A 17,599-nucleotide genomic window follows, 5' to 3' on the forward strand; every position below is an offset into this window, starting at 1 on the left:
ACACACATATAAACACACACACACACACACACACACATATATAAACACACACACACACGCGCACATGAACACAAAAAGACCGTCAAATACCAGTTCAGTAATTACCAAAACCCTTCCTGACCGCGATACAACTACCACACCGAAAACACCAAATATTTACAATCTAATTGCGCAGCAGTCAACCCTCACAGTCGCGCACACAAGATCACCGCACGTATATGACCTGCGCTCCATGCCCGGTGGACGTGGCCGACTTCCTGGGCGCTGCGGGAGCCCTCCCATAATCATAGAATACCCCGCTGTATGGGGTAACTGAGCCAGACGCATCTCGTTTAAGTACCGAACCTGTTTGACACAAGGGTGAAATTGACAATTTTTTTTTTCATATCTTTGCGTCCGTTCGATATTTTAAAGCTCATCAGTATTATATCAACACTGAGTCTCTCAGTATCCATCTACTGTACCTCCAATTTAATCTGGACAATAAACAAAGTTATGTGAATTTTTTTCTGTCGTCTTTAGGTTTCGGGGAAAACCTGTAACAAAATACTGTTGACTGCGTGAAAAAAAAAGAGTATGAAATGGGGGAGTAAATGACTGTTAAGACAATATGATTTGGCCTGCATTCCCCCCACCCACCCGTGGCTGAGTCCGTTCTTTATGTCTGTCATACACGCCAAGCCCCTCACACACACACACACACACACACACACACACACACACACGTATAACAGTTTAAACATCATTCCCTCCCTTCCTTCCCCTCTCCTTCCCCCCCCCCCTCTCAACTCATCGATTACTTAAACTTATAGAAACTATATAAATCAGTCGCAAACATCAATGTCGAATATATCTCTATATCAATTTTACGCTATGTATATATATCGGGGAAAATTTGGCGTTACCAGAATAATTTATGGGAACTTGTGTTCGGCGGAGATGTTGTCGACCTGATGATGACGAGGTCTGGGAGCCGAGCCGGCGAGTGTGTGTGCTCAGTGTCTCTCTGGTGGTTGTGGGGGTCACTTGTGTCGATGGGAGCTCTCTCTTTCCTGCCCGTCTTGTGCTGCCTGTAAGGTAGGCACTTGCATCTTTTGATCATCACTTGGGCTTGATATCAATGGAGAATTGCTCGATACTTATGCTGTATTAACTCGTAAGTAAACGTGTTTGGAAACTTGTGTAGAATAACTTCGGTGAGAAAGTTTTTGTTCATCGCGTAAGTCCATCGGGTCTTCTTCGTCTTGGTTGAAGTTATTCGGAACTTAAAGGCACGTGCATAGAGACATTCAAACCTCGGCTGTGATTATAAGCATACGAAACACCAGCATTTCTAGCCGTATGGGTTGATTTAAGTCATGAAGGCGATAGTGGAGAAATATATATGTATATAATTATGTACACAAGGCGTGTCAAGCGTTCTCTTCACACACACACACACACACACACACACACACACACAAAATAGGATAGTTGGTTTTAATGTAACTAATTTTGAATAAAACTCGGGCCAACTCATCACTGAGAAATGAATTCATCACGTAAAATAAAAGCGAAGTCTTTAACACGATCGTAAATATCGTTATGTATTGATTTCGGTTATAGTGAAACTATGAGTTTTAATTTATGGATCATTTTTAAATCTCTCTTGTTTTTCTGCATGGTGGATCGACTGTTGGTAGAGTTAGTTCTGACGTACTTGTGGAAGACGAGGTTCTTGCCTGGGCCATACATTTGCTCATGTGGGGGACCTGAGGACAGACACAGCGTTGCCCTATTATGTAGATGTGAGGCGAGACACGTGGGTCCAGGTAGGAGGAGGAGGAGGAGGAGGCTACAGATCTACAGGAATTTCTTCTGGCCTCCCTACTCTTTCTCCTAGACTAGAATGATTATATATATATATATATATATATATATATATATATATATATATATATATATATATATATATATATATATATTACTGGACTCCACCTGCTTGAGGTTATTAAGTCACTTTTGGCCAGGCTGTATCATGGTTAGTTAACGGGACAGGCAACATCGTAAGAATACTCCTCTGTAGAGGAGGCCATCCTGACTCTGCTACTGAGTGTAGCGCCGATCAGATATGAATGCGATCCTTAGGAGCCTATTACAACATTTTGAAAAATTCCAGTGTTTTACGTTGTTCCACATCCTTGTGGTGGGCATTTTTATATTCGTTTTCAAATGGGTATGAAAACCGAAGCATTAGATATATGGCGCGTGTCAGAAGATAATTAGTCTCTCACGGTGGCTAAGATTAATTTTAATGAGACTTTACAGTGTGTACAGAGCAGTGGCCCTGACGTGGAGGTTCTATAATGCTGCATGTTGTGTTTTCTTGGTCTTAGCTGATTTCTCTACTGTACCGCTTCGCCTTCTCCGGGACACACGGACGTGTATAGTGATTTTGTATTATAATAACTATCGATCAGAAAATATTGATCAATCACGGGTGTTTCGTTCTATCGATGATTCACCAGTGTTTCTATCGATATATCATGTGTTTCTATCGATCAATCGTGTGTTTCTGTCGATCGATCACCAGTGTTTCGTTCTATCGATCAGTCATCAGTGTTTCTATCGATCGATCATCAGTGTTTCTATCGATCAATCAGTGTTTCTTTTTATCGATCAGTCATCAGTATTTCTTTCTATCGATCAATCATCAGTGTATCTTTCGATCGATCATCACTGTTTCTATCGATCAGTCATCAGCGATTCTATCGATCAATCATCAGTGTTTCTATCGATCAGTCACTGTTTCTTTCTGTCGATCAATCAGTGTTTCTATCGATCAATCATCACTTTCTATTGATCAATCAGTGTTTCTGTTGTATTTTCATCATCGTTTATTTTAGCATCAATGAGGGGTACTTTTTTTTTTAGCTTTAGTACTTTTTTTTAGCTTTAGGATTGGCGTTATTTTTTTTATAGCTTTATAGCCATGTTTACGTAACTTTACCACCAGTGGGATCTTTTTATAGCTTTATCAGTGGTTTCTTTTAGAATTATTCCCAATGGTATCTTTTGTCTTTAGCACATTTGGTTTTTTTTTATTTTTTAGCTTTAGCATCACTGGGGTCTCATATTTTTTTTTTTTTTTAGCTTTTAGCACCATGGTTTTTTTTTTTTTTGTAGCTTAAGCACTACGGGCGTTTTCTTAGCAAGATGGAACTTTTTTTTTTTTTCTTAAAGGCTTGGCTTCAAGAGCGTCATTTTAGTATATCTTTACGGGGAACTTTTTCGTTTTCACTCGATGCCATTGTTTACAACTTTCGCAATCACGTTTTTTTTTTCTTTTATTTTTAACTTTAGCAGCATAAACTCATTTTAGCTCTAACGCTATCAGAGTCTACGTACTTTTAGCACCATGTATGTGTCTTTTTCGCTTTGGCACTATTTCCTTTTTTTTTTTTTGATTTTATAATTATGAAGCGAGTGATGCATAACCAATTGAAAGCAATCGGTTATCTAAGAAAATATATTCCAGTATACGACGGATGCCTGATTGAAGCGAAGATGATAAAAGAAAAAGAAAATTAGATCCTGCAGTTCGATCGTTCGTGATTTTAGGGTCCTGTGTTCCTTTAGTTTGTCGTCTTAAGGCAATTTAAATCCTATCTCTCACTTTTAACTGCAAGGAAACAGGACCCATTTGTATCGCATTTGTATTGATTTTCGTAGATCGTTAGGCCATAGTGTTCTCATGCCTTCGAAAATATAGAGAACGAATACGTATTACTGATTACGAACCCAATTTTCGAACATGTAACAAATTAGATGCAATATATGACTTTGTTGTTGTTGAATCGCAAACCCTGGTCATTGCAGAAAACCCAGGGAGGTGTTCCCTCAGATATTGAGTGCATGTAAGCGTTAGGGCAATATTTCGTGGTGGCTTTGGGTACCCGTGCGAAGACCCGCCTGGTAATCCAGTCAGTCGGCCTTGCGAGATCTTGATTAACATGAGTCGGTGGCTGAGGTCTGGTGGCTGGCTGCCCGTAGCCATAGGAAGGTCCCCAAACATTGTGCTTTCAGCTCTTATAGAAAGCTTTCTGCTTGATTATATATATATATATATATATATATATATATATATATATATATATATATATATATATAGATAGATAGATAGTTTTTCATTTTTAAATAATACCATTTTCTTAAGCTAGGCTTTACGTATAATAGTAAAATTTGAAGTTTATGTATTTGTTTTTATGAATTTGCTAAATGGAGCCGAAGAACAGAATATGGAGAAAGGGCATAAGAAGAGAAGAGGAATTTGAGAAATGTATAAACGAAGATTTCGAGTGTAAAGACGTTAGAATTAAAGGTAACGGAGCATAGTTGTGTGGTTAGGTGAGGGAAAATGTGTTTTTGTTTCGCCCAAAAACATAGTTTTGTTGAAAGTTAAGACGAGTAACACGGAGGGTGCAAGATTTTCTTGAAATTTTCAGCATAGACACTTTTATGTATGCTGAATATGAATCTGAGGTCAAAATATAAAAATTCGTATTAGTCGAGTAATTAGCATTTAAATTTTATCATAAGTAGTCCATGTGCTAATAAAACTGTTAATATTATGAATTAGTCTTTTGACTCCAAATACTTAAATACCACATAAAATAACATCTGTACACAGATTTTCACTAAAATCTGGGAAAGTTGAAAATCTGAAAAAAAAAATGTAGGGCTATTTTTTGAAAAAATAGATTTTCTTGAAATTTTCAGCATAGACACTTTTATGTATGCTGAATACGAATCTGGTCAAAATCTAAAAATTCGTATAATTAGTCGAGTAATTAGCATTTAAATTTTATAATTAGTCTAGGTGCTAAATTAAACGGTTAATATTATGAATTACAGTCTTTTGACTCCAAATACTTAAATACCATATAAGATAATACCTATACACAGATTTTCATTAAAATCCGAGGAAGTTGAAAAGATAGATTTTCTTGAAATTTTCAGCATAGATACTTTTATGTATGCTGGATACGAATCTGTGGTCAAAATCTAGAAATTCCTATAATTAGTCGAGTAATTAGCATTTAAATTTTATCATAATTAGTGTCCGTACTAATTAAACGGTTAATATGAATTGCAGTCTTTTGACACCAAATACTTAAATAACATATGAACTAACGTATATACACAGATTTTCATTAAAATCTAAGGAAGTTGAAAATGTGAGCAAAAAAAATAAAAGGCTTGGATTTTTCTTGATTTTTTTGAAAAAATAGATTTTCCTAGAATTTTCAGCATTGATACTTTTATGTATGGTGAATATGAATCTGTTCTCAAAATCTAGAAATTCCTATAATTAGTCGAGTAATTAGCATTTAAATTTTATCATAATTAGTGGTGCTAATTAATCGATTAATATGAATTACAGTATTTTGACCACAAATACTTAAATAACATATAAAATAACATCTATACACAGATTTTCATTAAAATCTGAGGAAGTTGAAAATCTGAGCCAAAAAAAATGCAAGGCTATAGCCTTGGATTATTCTTGATTTTTTTTGAAAAAATAGATTTCCGTGAAATTTTCAGCATAGATACTTTTATGTAAGCTGAATACGAATCTGTGGTAAAAACCTAAAAATTCGTATAATTACTCGAGTAATTAGCATTTCAGTTTCATTAGTCCAGGTGCTAATTAAACGGTTAGTATTATGAATTAAAGTCTTGCCTCCAAACACTTAAATAACTTATAAAATAACATCTATACACAGGTTTTCATTAAAATCTGAGGAAGTTCAAAATCTGAGCAAAAAAATGCAAGGCTATAGCCTAGGATTTTAATTGATTTTTTTTTAAAAAATAGATTTTCTTGAAATTTTAAGCATAGATACTTTCATGAATGCTGAATACGGATCTATGGTCAAAATCTAGAACTTCGTATAATTAGTCTGTAATTAGTATTTGAATTTTATAATTAGTGCAGGTGCTAATTAAACGGTTAATATTATGAATTGCAGTCTTTTGACACCAAATACTTAAATAACATATAAAATAACATGTATACACTGATTTTCATTAAAATCTGAGGAAGCTGAAAATCTGAGCAAAAAATAAATGCAATGCTATAGCCTTGGATTTTTCTTGATTTTTTTGAAAAAATAGATTTTCTTGAAATGTTCAGCATAGTTTTATGTATGCTGAATACGAATGTGTGGTCAAAATCTAGAAATTCGTATAATTAGTCGGTAATTAGCATTTAGATTTTATCATAATTGGTCCGGGTGCTAATTAAACGGTTAATATTATGAATTGCAGACTTTTGACACCAAATACTTGAATAACATATAAAATAACATCTATACACAAATTTTGATTAAAATATGAGGAAGTTGAAAATCTGAGCAAAAAAAATGGACTTTGATTTTTTTTTTTTCAATAAATAGATTTTCTTGAAATGTTCAGCGTAGATAGTTTTACGTATGCTGAATACGAATCTGTTGTCAAAACCTAAAAATCGTATAATTACTCGAGTAAATAGCATTTAAATTTTATAATTAGTTCAGTTGCTAATTAAATGGTTAATATAATGAATGTGTGTTGACTCCAAATACTTAAATATCATATAAAATAACATCTATACACAGATCTTAATTAAAATCTGAGAAAGTTGAAAATCTGAGCAAAAGAAAAAAAAATAGATCTTGAAATTTTCAGCATAGATACTTTTATGTATGCTGAATACGAATATGTGGACAAAATCTAAAAATTCTTATAATTAGTCGAGTAATTAGCATTTAGATTTTATCATTAGTAGTGCTAATTAAATGGTTAATTATATGAATTAGTCTTTTGATCACAAATAATTAAATAACATATAAAATAGCATCTATACACAGATTTTCATTGAAATCTGAGGAAGTTGAAAATCTGAGCCAAAAAAAATGCAAGGCTATAGCTTTGCATTTTTCTTGATTTTTTTTTGAAAAAATAGATTTCCGTGAAATTTTAAGCATAGATACTTTTATGTATGCTGAATACGAATCTGTGGTAAAAACCTAAAAATTCGTATAATTACTCGAGTAATTAGCATTTCAATTTTATTATTCCAGGTGCTAATTAAACGGTTAATATTATGAATTACAGTCTTTTGCCTCCAAACACTTAAATACCTTACAAAATAACATCTATACACAGGTTTTCATTAAAATCTGAGGAAGTTGAAAATCTGAGCCAAAAAAAATGCCAGGTTATGACCTTGGATTTTTCTTGATTTTTTTGAAAAAATAGATTTTCTTGAAATTTTCAGCATAGATACTTTAATTTATGCTGAATACGAATCTATTGTCAAAATCTAAAAATTCGTATAATTTCTCGAGTAATTAGCATTTAAATTTTATCAATTAGTGCAGATGCTAATTAAACGGTTAATATGAATTGCAGACTTTTGACCACAATTACTTAAATAACATATAAAATAACATCTATACATAAATTTTCATTAAAATCTGAGGAAGTTGAAAATCTGAGCAAAATAAATAAAAATGCTAGGCTATAGCCTTGGATTTTTCTTGATTTTTTTTTGAAAAAATAGATTTTCTTGAAATGTTCAGCGTAGATAGTTTTACTTATGCTGAATACGAATCTGTTGTCAAAACCTAAAAATTCGTATAATTACTCGAGTAAATAACATTTAGATTTTATAATTTGGCCAGTTGCTAATTAAATGGTTAACATAATGAATTACTGTCTTTTGACTCCAAATACTTAAATATCATATAAAATAACGTCTATGCACAGATTTTCATTAAAATCTGAGGAAGTTGAAAATCTTAGCAAAAAAAATGCCTTGGATTTTTCGTGATTTTTTGAAATAATAGAATTTCATGATATGTTCAGCATAGATACTCTTATATATGGTAAATACGAATCTGTGGTCATTATATAGAAATTCGTATAATTAGTTGAGTAATTAGGATTTAAATTCTATAATTAGTCCAGATGCTAATTAAACGATTAATATTATGAATTAGTCTTTTGCCTCCAAACACTTAAATACCTTACAAAATTATATCTATACACAGGTTTTCATTAAAAAATGAGGAAGTTGAAAATCTTAGCCAAAAAAAAAAAAAAATGCAAGGCTATAGCCTTGGATTTTTCTTGATTTTTTTGAAAACATAGATTTTCTTGAAATTTTCAACATAGATACTTAAATGTATGCTGAATACGAATCTGTTGTCAAAATCTAGAAATTCGTATAATTACTCGAGTAATTAGCATTTAAATTTTATCAATTAGTGCACGTGCTAATTAAACGGATAATATGAATTGCAGTCTTTTGGCCACAAATACTTAAATAACATATAAAATAACGTATATACAGAGATTTTCATTAAAATCTGAGTAAGTTGAAAACCTGAGAAAAAAAAAAAAAAATACAAGGCTTTTTCTTGATTTTTTGAAAAAATAGATTTTCCTAAAATTTTCAGCATAGATACTCTTATGTATGGTGAATATGAATCTGTGCTCAAAATCTAAAAATTCGTATAATTACTCGAGTAATTAGCATTTCAGTTTTATAATTAGTCCAGGTGGTAATTAAACTGTTAGTATTATGAATTACAGTCTTTTGCCTCCAAATACTTAAATACCATATAAAATGACATCTATACACAGATTTTCATTAAAATCTGAGGACGTTCAAAATCTGAGGAAAAAAATGCAAGGCTATAGCCTTGGATTTTGATTGATTTTTTTGAAAAAATAGATTTTCTTGAAATTTTAAGCATAGATACTTTCATGAATGCTGAATAGGAATCTATGGTCAAAATCTAGAAATACGTATAATTAGTCAGTAATTAGCATTTAAATTTTATAATTAGTGCAGGTGCTAATTAAACGGTTGATATTATGAATTGCAGTCTTTTGACACCAAATACTTAAATAACATACAAAATAACATGTATACACAGATTTTCATTAAAATCTGAGGAAGTTGGAAATCTGACCAAAAAAAAAAAAAAAAATGCAATGCTATAACCTTGGATTTTCTTGATTTTTTTGAAAAAAATATTTTCTTGAAATGTTCAGCATAGATAGTTTTATGTATGCTGAATACGAATGTTTGGTCAAAATCTAGAAATTCGTATAATTAGTCGGTAATTAGCATTTAAATTTTAAAATTGGTGCGGGTGCTAATTAAACGGTCAATATTATGAATTGCAGACTTTTGACACCAAATACTTGAATAACATGTAAAATAACATCTATACAGAAATTTTAATTAAAGTGTGAGGAAGTTGAAAATCTGAGCAAAAAAAATTTTGGATTTTTCTTGATTTTTTTTTAAAAAAATAGATTTTCCTGAAATTTTCAGCATAGATACTCATATGTATGGTAAATACGAATATGTGGTCAAAAATGAAAATTCTTATAATTAGTTGAGTAATTAGGATTTAAATTATATAATTAGACCAGGTGCTAATTAAACGGTTAATAATGTTAATTACAGTCTTTTGACCAGAAATACTGAAATAACATGTAAAATAACATCTATACACAGATTTTCATTAAAATCTGAGGAAGTTGAAAATCTGAGCCAAAAAAAATGCTAGGCTATAGTCTTGGATTTTTCATGATTTTTTTTTGAAAAACTAGATTATCTTGAAATTTTCAGCATAGATACTTTTATGTATGCTGAATACGAATATGTGGTCAAAATCTAAAAATTCCTATAATTAGTCGAGTAATTAGCATTTAAGTTTTATCATAATTAGTCCGGGTGCTAATTAAACTGTTAATAATGTTAATTACAGTCTTTTGACCAGAAATACTGAAATAACATGTAAAATAACATCTATACACAGATTTTCATTAAAATCTGAGGAAGTTGAAAATCTGAGCCAAAAAAATGCTAGGCTATAGCCTTGGATTTTTCTTGATATTTTTGAAAAAATAGATTTCCGTGAAATTTTCAGCACAGATACTTTTATGTATGCTGAATACGAGTCTGTGGTATAAACCTAAAAATTCGTATAATTACTCGAGTAATTAGCATTTCAATTTTATTAGCCGTGCTAATTAAACTGTTAGTATTATGAATGAAAGTCTTTTGCCTCCAAACACTTAAATACCTTAGAAAATAACATCTATACACAGGTTTTCATTAAAATCTGAGGAAGTTGAAAATTTTAAGCAAAAAAAATGCAAGGCTTTTGGATTTTTCTTGATTTTTTTGAAAAAATAGATTTTCTTGAAATGTTCAGCATAGATTCTTTAATGTATGCTGAATATGAATCTGTTGTCAACATCTAAAAATTCGTATAATTACTCGAGTAATTAGCATTTAAATTTTATCATAATTAGTGCAGGTGCTAATTAAACGGTTAATATGAATTGCAGTCTTTTGACCACATACTTAATTATGTAAAATAACGTATATACACGGATTTTCATTAAAATCTGAGGAAGTTGAAAATCTGAGAAAAAAAAAAATACAAGGCTATAGCCTGGGATTTTTCTTGATTTTTTTTGAAAAAATCGATTTTCCTAAAATTTTCAGCATAGATACTCTTATGTATGGTGAATATGAATCTGTGCTCAAAATCTAAAAATTCGTATAATTACTCGAATAATTAGCATTTCAATTTTATAATTAGTCCAAGTGGTAATTAAACTGTTAGTATTATGAAATAGTCTTTTGCCTCCAAATACTTAAATACCATATAAAATGACATATGTACACAGATTTTCTTTAAAATCTGAGGAAGTTCAAAATCTGAGCAAAAAAATGCAAGACTATAGCCTTGGATTTTAATTGATTTTTTTTGAAAAAATAGATTTTCTTAATTCTAAGCATAGATACTTTCATGAATGCTGAATACGAATCTATGGTCAAAATCTAGAAATACGTATAATTAGTCAGTAATTAGCATTTAAATTTTATGATTAGTGCAGGTGCTAATTAAAGGATTAATATTATGAATTGCAGTCTTTTGACACGAAATACTTAAGTAACATATAAAATAACATGTATACACAGATTTTCATTAAAATCTGAGGAAGTTCAAAATCTGAGCCAAAAAAATGCAAGCCTTGGATTTTTCTTGATTTTTTTTGAAAAAATAGATTTCCGTGAAGTTTTCAGCATAGATACTTTTATGTATGTTGAATACGAATATGTGGTCAAAATCTAAAAATTCTTATAATTAGTCGAGTAATTAGCATTTGAATCTTATAATTAGTGGTGGTAATTAAAACGGTTAATAATATGAATTACAGTCTTTTGACCACAAATACTGAAATAACATATAAAATAACATCTATACACAGATTTTCATTAAAATCTGAGGAAATTGAAAATCTGAGCCAAAAAAATCCAAGGCTATAGCCTTGGATTTTTCTTGATTTTTTTTCAAAAAATAGATTTCCTTGAAATGTTCAGCATAGATACTTTTATGTATGCTGAATACGAATCTTTGGTCAAAATCTAAAAATTCCTATAATTAGTCGAGTAATTAGCATTTAAATTTGATCATAATTAGTCCGGGTGCTAATTAAACGGTTGATAATGTTAATTACAGTCGTTTGACCAGAAATACTGAAATAACATGTAAAATAGCATCTATACACAGGTTTTCATTAAAATCTGAGGAAGTTGAAAATCTGAGCCAAAAAAATGCTAGTCTATAGCCTTGGATTTTTCTTGATATTTTTGAAAAAATAGATTTCCGTGAAATTTTCAGCATAGATACTTTTATGTATGCTGAATACGAGTCTGTGGTAAAAACCTAAAAATTCGTATAATTACTCGAGTAATTAGCATTTCAATTTTATTAGTCCAGGTGCTAATTAAACTGTTAGTATTATGAATGAAAGTCTTTTGCCTCCAAACACTTAAATACCTTAGAAAATAACATCTATACACAGGTTTTCATTAAAATCTGAGGAAGTTGAAAATTTTAAGCAAAAAAATGCAAGGCTTTTGGATTTTTCTTGATTTTTTTGAAATAATAGATTTTCTTGAAATGTTCAGCATAGATTCTTTAATGTATGCTGAATATGAATCTGTTGTCAACATCTAAAAATTCGTATAATTACTCGAATAATTAGCATTTAAATTTTATCATAATTAGTGCAGGTGCTAATTAAACGGTTAATATGAATTGCAGTCTTTTGACCACAAATACTTAATTATGAAAAATAACGTATATACACGGATTTTCATTAAAATCTGAGCAAGTTGAAAATCTGATAAAAAAAAAAAAAATACACATGGCTATAGCCTGGGATTTTTCTTGATTTTTTTTTTGAAAAAATCGATTTTCCTAAAATTTTCAGCATAGATACTCTTATGTATGGTGAATATGAATCTGTGCTCAAAATCTAAAAATTCGTATAGTTACTCGAGTAATTAGCATTTCAATTTTATAATTAGTCCAAGTGGTAATTAAACTGTTAGTATTATGAAATACAGTCTTTTGCCTCCAAATACTTAAATACCATATAAAATGACATATATACACAGATTTTCTTTAAAATCTGAGGAAGTTCAAAATCTGAGCAAAAAATGCAAGGCTATAGCCTTGGATTTTAATTGATTTTTTTGAAAAAATAGATTTTCTTAATTCTAAGCATAGATACTTTCATGAATGCTGAATACGAATCTATGGTCAAAATCTAGAAATACGTATAATTAGTCAGTAATTAGCATTTAAATTTTATGATTAGTGCAGGTGCTAATTAAAGGATTAATATTATGAATTGCAGTCTTTTGACACGAAATACTTAAGTAACATATAAAATAACATGTATACACAGATTTTCATTAAAATCTGAGGAAGTTCAAAATCTGAGCCAAAAAAATGCAAGGCTATAGCCTTGGATTTTTCTTGATTTTTTTGAAAAAATAGATTTCCGTGAAGTTTTCAGCATAGATACTTTTATGTATGTTGAATACGAATATGTGGTCAAAATCTAAAAATTCTTATAATTAGTCGAGTAATTAGCATTTGAATCTTATAATTAGTGGTGGTAATTAAAACGGTTAATAATATGAATTACAGTCTTTTGACCACAAATACTGAAATAACATATAAAATAACATCTATACACAGATTTTCATTAAAATCTGAGGAAATTGAAAATCTGAGCCAAAAAAATCCAAGGCTATAGCCTTGGATTTTTCTTGATTTTTTTTTCAAAAATAGATTTCCTTGAAATGTTCAGCATAGATACTTTTATGTATGCTGAATACGAATCTTTGGTCAAAATCTAAAAATTCCTATAATTAGTCGAGTAATTAGCATTTAAATTTGATCATAATTAGTCCGGGTGCTAATTAAACGGTTGATAATGTTAATTGCAGTCTTTTGACCAGAAATACTGAAATAACATGTAAAATAACATCTATACACAGATTTTCATTAAAATCTGAGGAAGTTGAAAATCTGAGCCAAAAAAATGCTAGGCTATAGCCTTGGATTTTTCTTGATATTTTTGAAAAAATAGATTTCCGTGAAATTTTCAGCATAGATACTTTTATGTATGCTGAATACGAGTCTGTGGTAAAAACCTAAAAATTCGTATAATTACTCGAGTAATTAGCATTTCAATTTTATTAGTCCAGGTGCTAATTAAACTGTTAGTATTATGAATGAAAGTCTTTTGCCTCCAAACACTTAAATACCTTAGAAAATAACATCTATACACAGGTTTTCATTAAAATCTGAGGAAGTTGAAAATTTTAAGCAAAAAAATGCAAGGCTTTTGGATTTTTCTTGATTTTTTTGAAATAATAGATTTTCTTGAAATGTTCAGCATAGATTCTTTAATGTATGCTGAATATGAATCTGTTGTCAACATCTAAAAATTCGTATAATTACTCGAATAATTAGCATTTAGATTTTATCATAATTAGTGCAGGTGCTAATTAAACGGTTAATATGAATTGCAGTCTTTTGACCACAAATACTTAATTATGAAAAATAACGTATATACACGGATTTTCATTAAAATCTGAGCAAGTTGAAAATCTGAGCAAAAAAAAAAAAAAAATACAAGGCTATAGCCTGGGATTTTTCTTGATTTTTTTTTTGAAAAAATCGATTTTCCTAAAATTTTCAGCATAGATACTCTTATGTATGGTGAATATGAATCTGTGCTCAAAATCTAAAAATTCGTATAGTTACTCGAGTAATTAGTATTTCAATTTTATAATTAGTCCAAGTGGTAATTAAACTGTTAGTATTATGAAATACAGTCTTTTGCCTCCAAATACTTAAATACCATATAAAATGACATATATACACAGATTTTCTTTAAAATCTGAGGAAGTTCAAAATCTGAGCAAAAAAATGCAAGACTATAGCCTTGGATTTTAATTGATTTTTTTGAAAAAATAGATTTTCTTAATTCTAAGCATAGATACTTTCATGAATGCTGAATACGAATCTATGGTCAAAATCTAGAATTACGTATAATTAGTCAGTGATTAGCATTTAAATTTTATGATTAGTGCAGGAGCTAATTAAAGGGTTAATATTATGAATTGCAGTCTTTTGACACGAAATACTTAAATAACATATAAAATAACATTTATACACAGATTTTCATTAAAATCTGAGGAAGTTCAAAATCTGAGGCAAAAAAATGTAAGGCTATAGCCTTGGATTTTTCTTGATTTTTTTGAAAAAATAGATTTCCGTGAAATTTTCAGCATAGATACTTTTATGTATGTTGAATACGAATATGTGGTCAAAATCTAAAAATTCTTATAATTAGTCGAGTAATTAGCATTTGAATCTTATAATTAGTGGTGGTAATTAAAACGGTTAATAATATGAATTACAGTCTTTTGACCACAAATACTGAAATAACATATAAAATAACATCTATACACAGATTTTCATTAAAATCTGAGGAAATTGAAAATCTGAGCCAAAAAAATCCAAGGCTATAGCCTTGGATTTTTCTTGATTTTTTTTCAAAAAATAGATTTCCTTGAAATGTTCAGCATAGATACTTTTATGTATGCTGAATACGAATCTTTGGTCAAAATCTAAAAATTCCTATAATTAGTCGAGTAATTAGCATTTAAATTTGATCATAATTAGTCCGGGTGCTAATTAAACGGTTAATAATGTTAATTACAGTCTTTTGACCAGAAATACTGAAATAACATGTAAAATAACATCTATACACAGATTTTTATTAAAATCTGAGGAAGTTGAAAATCTGAGCCAAAAAATGCTAGGCTATAGCCTTGGATTTTTCTTGATATTTTTGAAAAAATAGATTTCCGTAAAATTTTCAGCACAGATACTTTTATGTATGCTGAATACGAGTCTGTGGTAAAAACCTAAAAATTCGTATAATTACTCGAGTAATTAGCATTTCAATTTTATTAGTCCAGGTGCTAATTAAAATGTTAGTATTATGAATGAAAGTCTTTTGCCTCCAAACACTTAAATACCTTAGAAAATAACATCTATACATAGGTTTTCATTAAAATCTGAGGATGTTGAAAATTTGAGGCAAAAAAAAAATGCAAGGCATTTTATGTATGCTGAATACGAGTCTGTGGTAAAAACCTAAAAATTCGTATAATTACTCGAGTAACTAGCACTTCAATTCTTTTAGTCCATGTGCTAATTAAACGGTTAGTATTATGAATCAAAGTCTTTTGCCTCCAAACACTTAAATACCTTACAAAATAAGATGTATACACAGGTTTTCATTAAAATCTGAGGAAGTTGAAAATTTGAGGCAAAAGAAATGCAAGGCCTTGGATTTTTCTTGATTTTTATGAAAAAATAGATTTTCTTTAAATTTTCAGCATAGATTCTTTAATGTATGCTGAATAAGAATCTGTTGTCAAAATCTAAAAATTCCTATTATTACTCGAGTAATTAGCATTTAAATTTTATCATAATTAGTGCAGGTGCTAATTAGATGGTTAATATGAATTGCAGTCTTTTGACCACAAATACTTAAATAACATGTAAAATAACGTATATACACGGATTTTCATTAAAATCTGAGGAAGTTGAAAATCTGAGCAAAAAAATACAATGCTATAGCCTTGGATATTTCTTGATTTTTGTTTTGAAAAAATATATTTTCCTAAAATTTTCAGCATAGATACTCTTATGTATGGTGAATATGAATCTGTGCTCAAAATCTAAAAATTCGTATAGTTACTCGAGTAATTAGCATTTCAATTTTATAATTAGTCCAAGTGGTAATTAAACTGTTAGTATTATGAAATACAGTCTTTTGCCTCCAAATACTTAAATACCATATAAAATGACATATATACACAGATTTTCTTTAAAATCTGAGGAAGTTCAAAATCTGAGCAAAAAAATGCAAGGCTATAGCCTTGGATTTTAATTGATTTTTTTTGAAAAAATAGATTTTCTTAATTCTAAGCATAGATACTTTCATGAATGCTGAATACGAATCTATGGTCAAAATCTAGAATTACGTATAATTAGTCAGTAATTAGCATTTAAATTTTATGATTAGTGCAGGTGCTAATTAAAGGATTAATATTATGAATTGCAGTCTTTTGACACGAAATACTTAAGTAACATATAAGATAACATGTATACACAGATTTTCATTAAAATCTGAGGAAGTTCAAAATCTGAGCCAAAAAAATGCAAGGCTATAGCCTTGGATTTTTCTTGATTTTTTTGAAAAAATAGATTTCCGTGAAGTTTTCAGCATAGATACTTTTATGTATGTTGAATACGAATATGTGGTCAAAATCTAAAAATTCTTATAATTAGTCGAGTAATTAGCATTTGAATCTTATAATTAGTGGTGGTAATTAAAACGGTTAATAATATGAATTACAGTCTTTTGACCACAAATACTGAAATAACATATAAAATAACATCTATACACAGATTTTCATTAAAATCTGAGGAAATTGAAAATCTGAGCCAAAAAAATCCAAGGCTATAGCCTTGGATTTTTCTTGATTTTTTTTCAAAAAATAGATTTCCTTGAAATGTTCAGCATAGATACTTTTATGTATGCTGAATACGAATCTTTGGTCAAAATCTAAAAATTCCTATAATTAGTCGAGTAATTAGCATTTAAATTTGATCATAATTAGTCCGGGTGCTAATTAAACGGTTAATAATGTTAATTACAGTCTTTTGACCAGAAATACTGAAATAACATGTAAAATAACATCTATACACAGATTTTCATTAAAATCTGAGGAAGTTGAAAATCTGAGCCAAAAAAATGCTAGGCTATAGCCTTGGATTTTTCTTGATATTTTTGAAAAAATAGATTTCCGTGAAATTTTCAGCACCGATACTTTTATGTATGCTGAATACGAGTCTGTGGTATAAACCTAAAAATTCGTATAATTACTCGAGTAATTAGCATTTCAATTTTATTATTCCAGGTGGTAATTAAATTGTTAGTATTATGAATGAAAGTCTTTTGCCTCCAAACACTTAAATACCTTACAAAATAACATCTATACACAGGTTTTCATTAAAATCTGAGGAAGTTGAAAATTTGAGGCAAAAGAAATGCAAGGCCTTGGATTTTTCTTGATTTTTATGAAAAAATAAATTTT

At 29.7% G+C, this 17,599-nt stretch overlaps 1 protein-coding gene across 3 annotated transcripts in view; it reads left to right on the forward strand.

Moving 5' to 3' along the window:
• The first annotated feature begins 986 nt into the window (after window positions 1-986).
• LOC139755110 (GTP-binding protein Di-Ras2) overlaps window positions 987-17,599 on the forward strand; it is a 358,074-nt gene continuing 341,461 nt past the window's right edge. Inside the window, exon 1 of one of the 3 annotated variants that reach the window (XM_071673245.1) lies at window positions 987-1,077. The gene's annotated coding sequence lies outside the window, so the exon portion shown is untranslated. Of the gene's footprint in view, window positions 1,157-17,599 lie in introns of all 3 variants that reach the window. The other 2 variants (XM_071673247.1, XM_071673246.1) reach the window with 2 other exon arrangements.

Source organism: Panulirus ornatus, chromosome 18 (assembly GCF_036320965.1).
Source record: "Panulirus ornatus isolate Po-2019 chromosome 18, ASM3632096v1, whole genome shotgun sequence".
Taxonomy (NCBI): domain Eukaryota; kingdom Metazoa; phylum Arthropoda; class Malacostraca; order Decapoda; family Palinuridae; genus Panulirus; species Panulirus ornatus.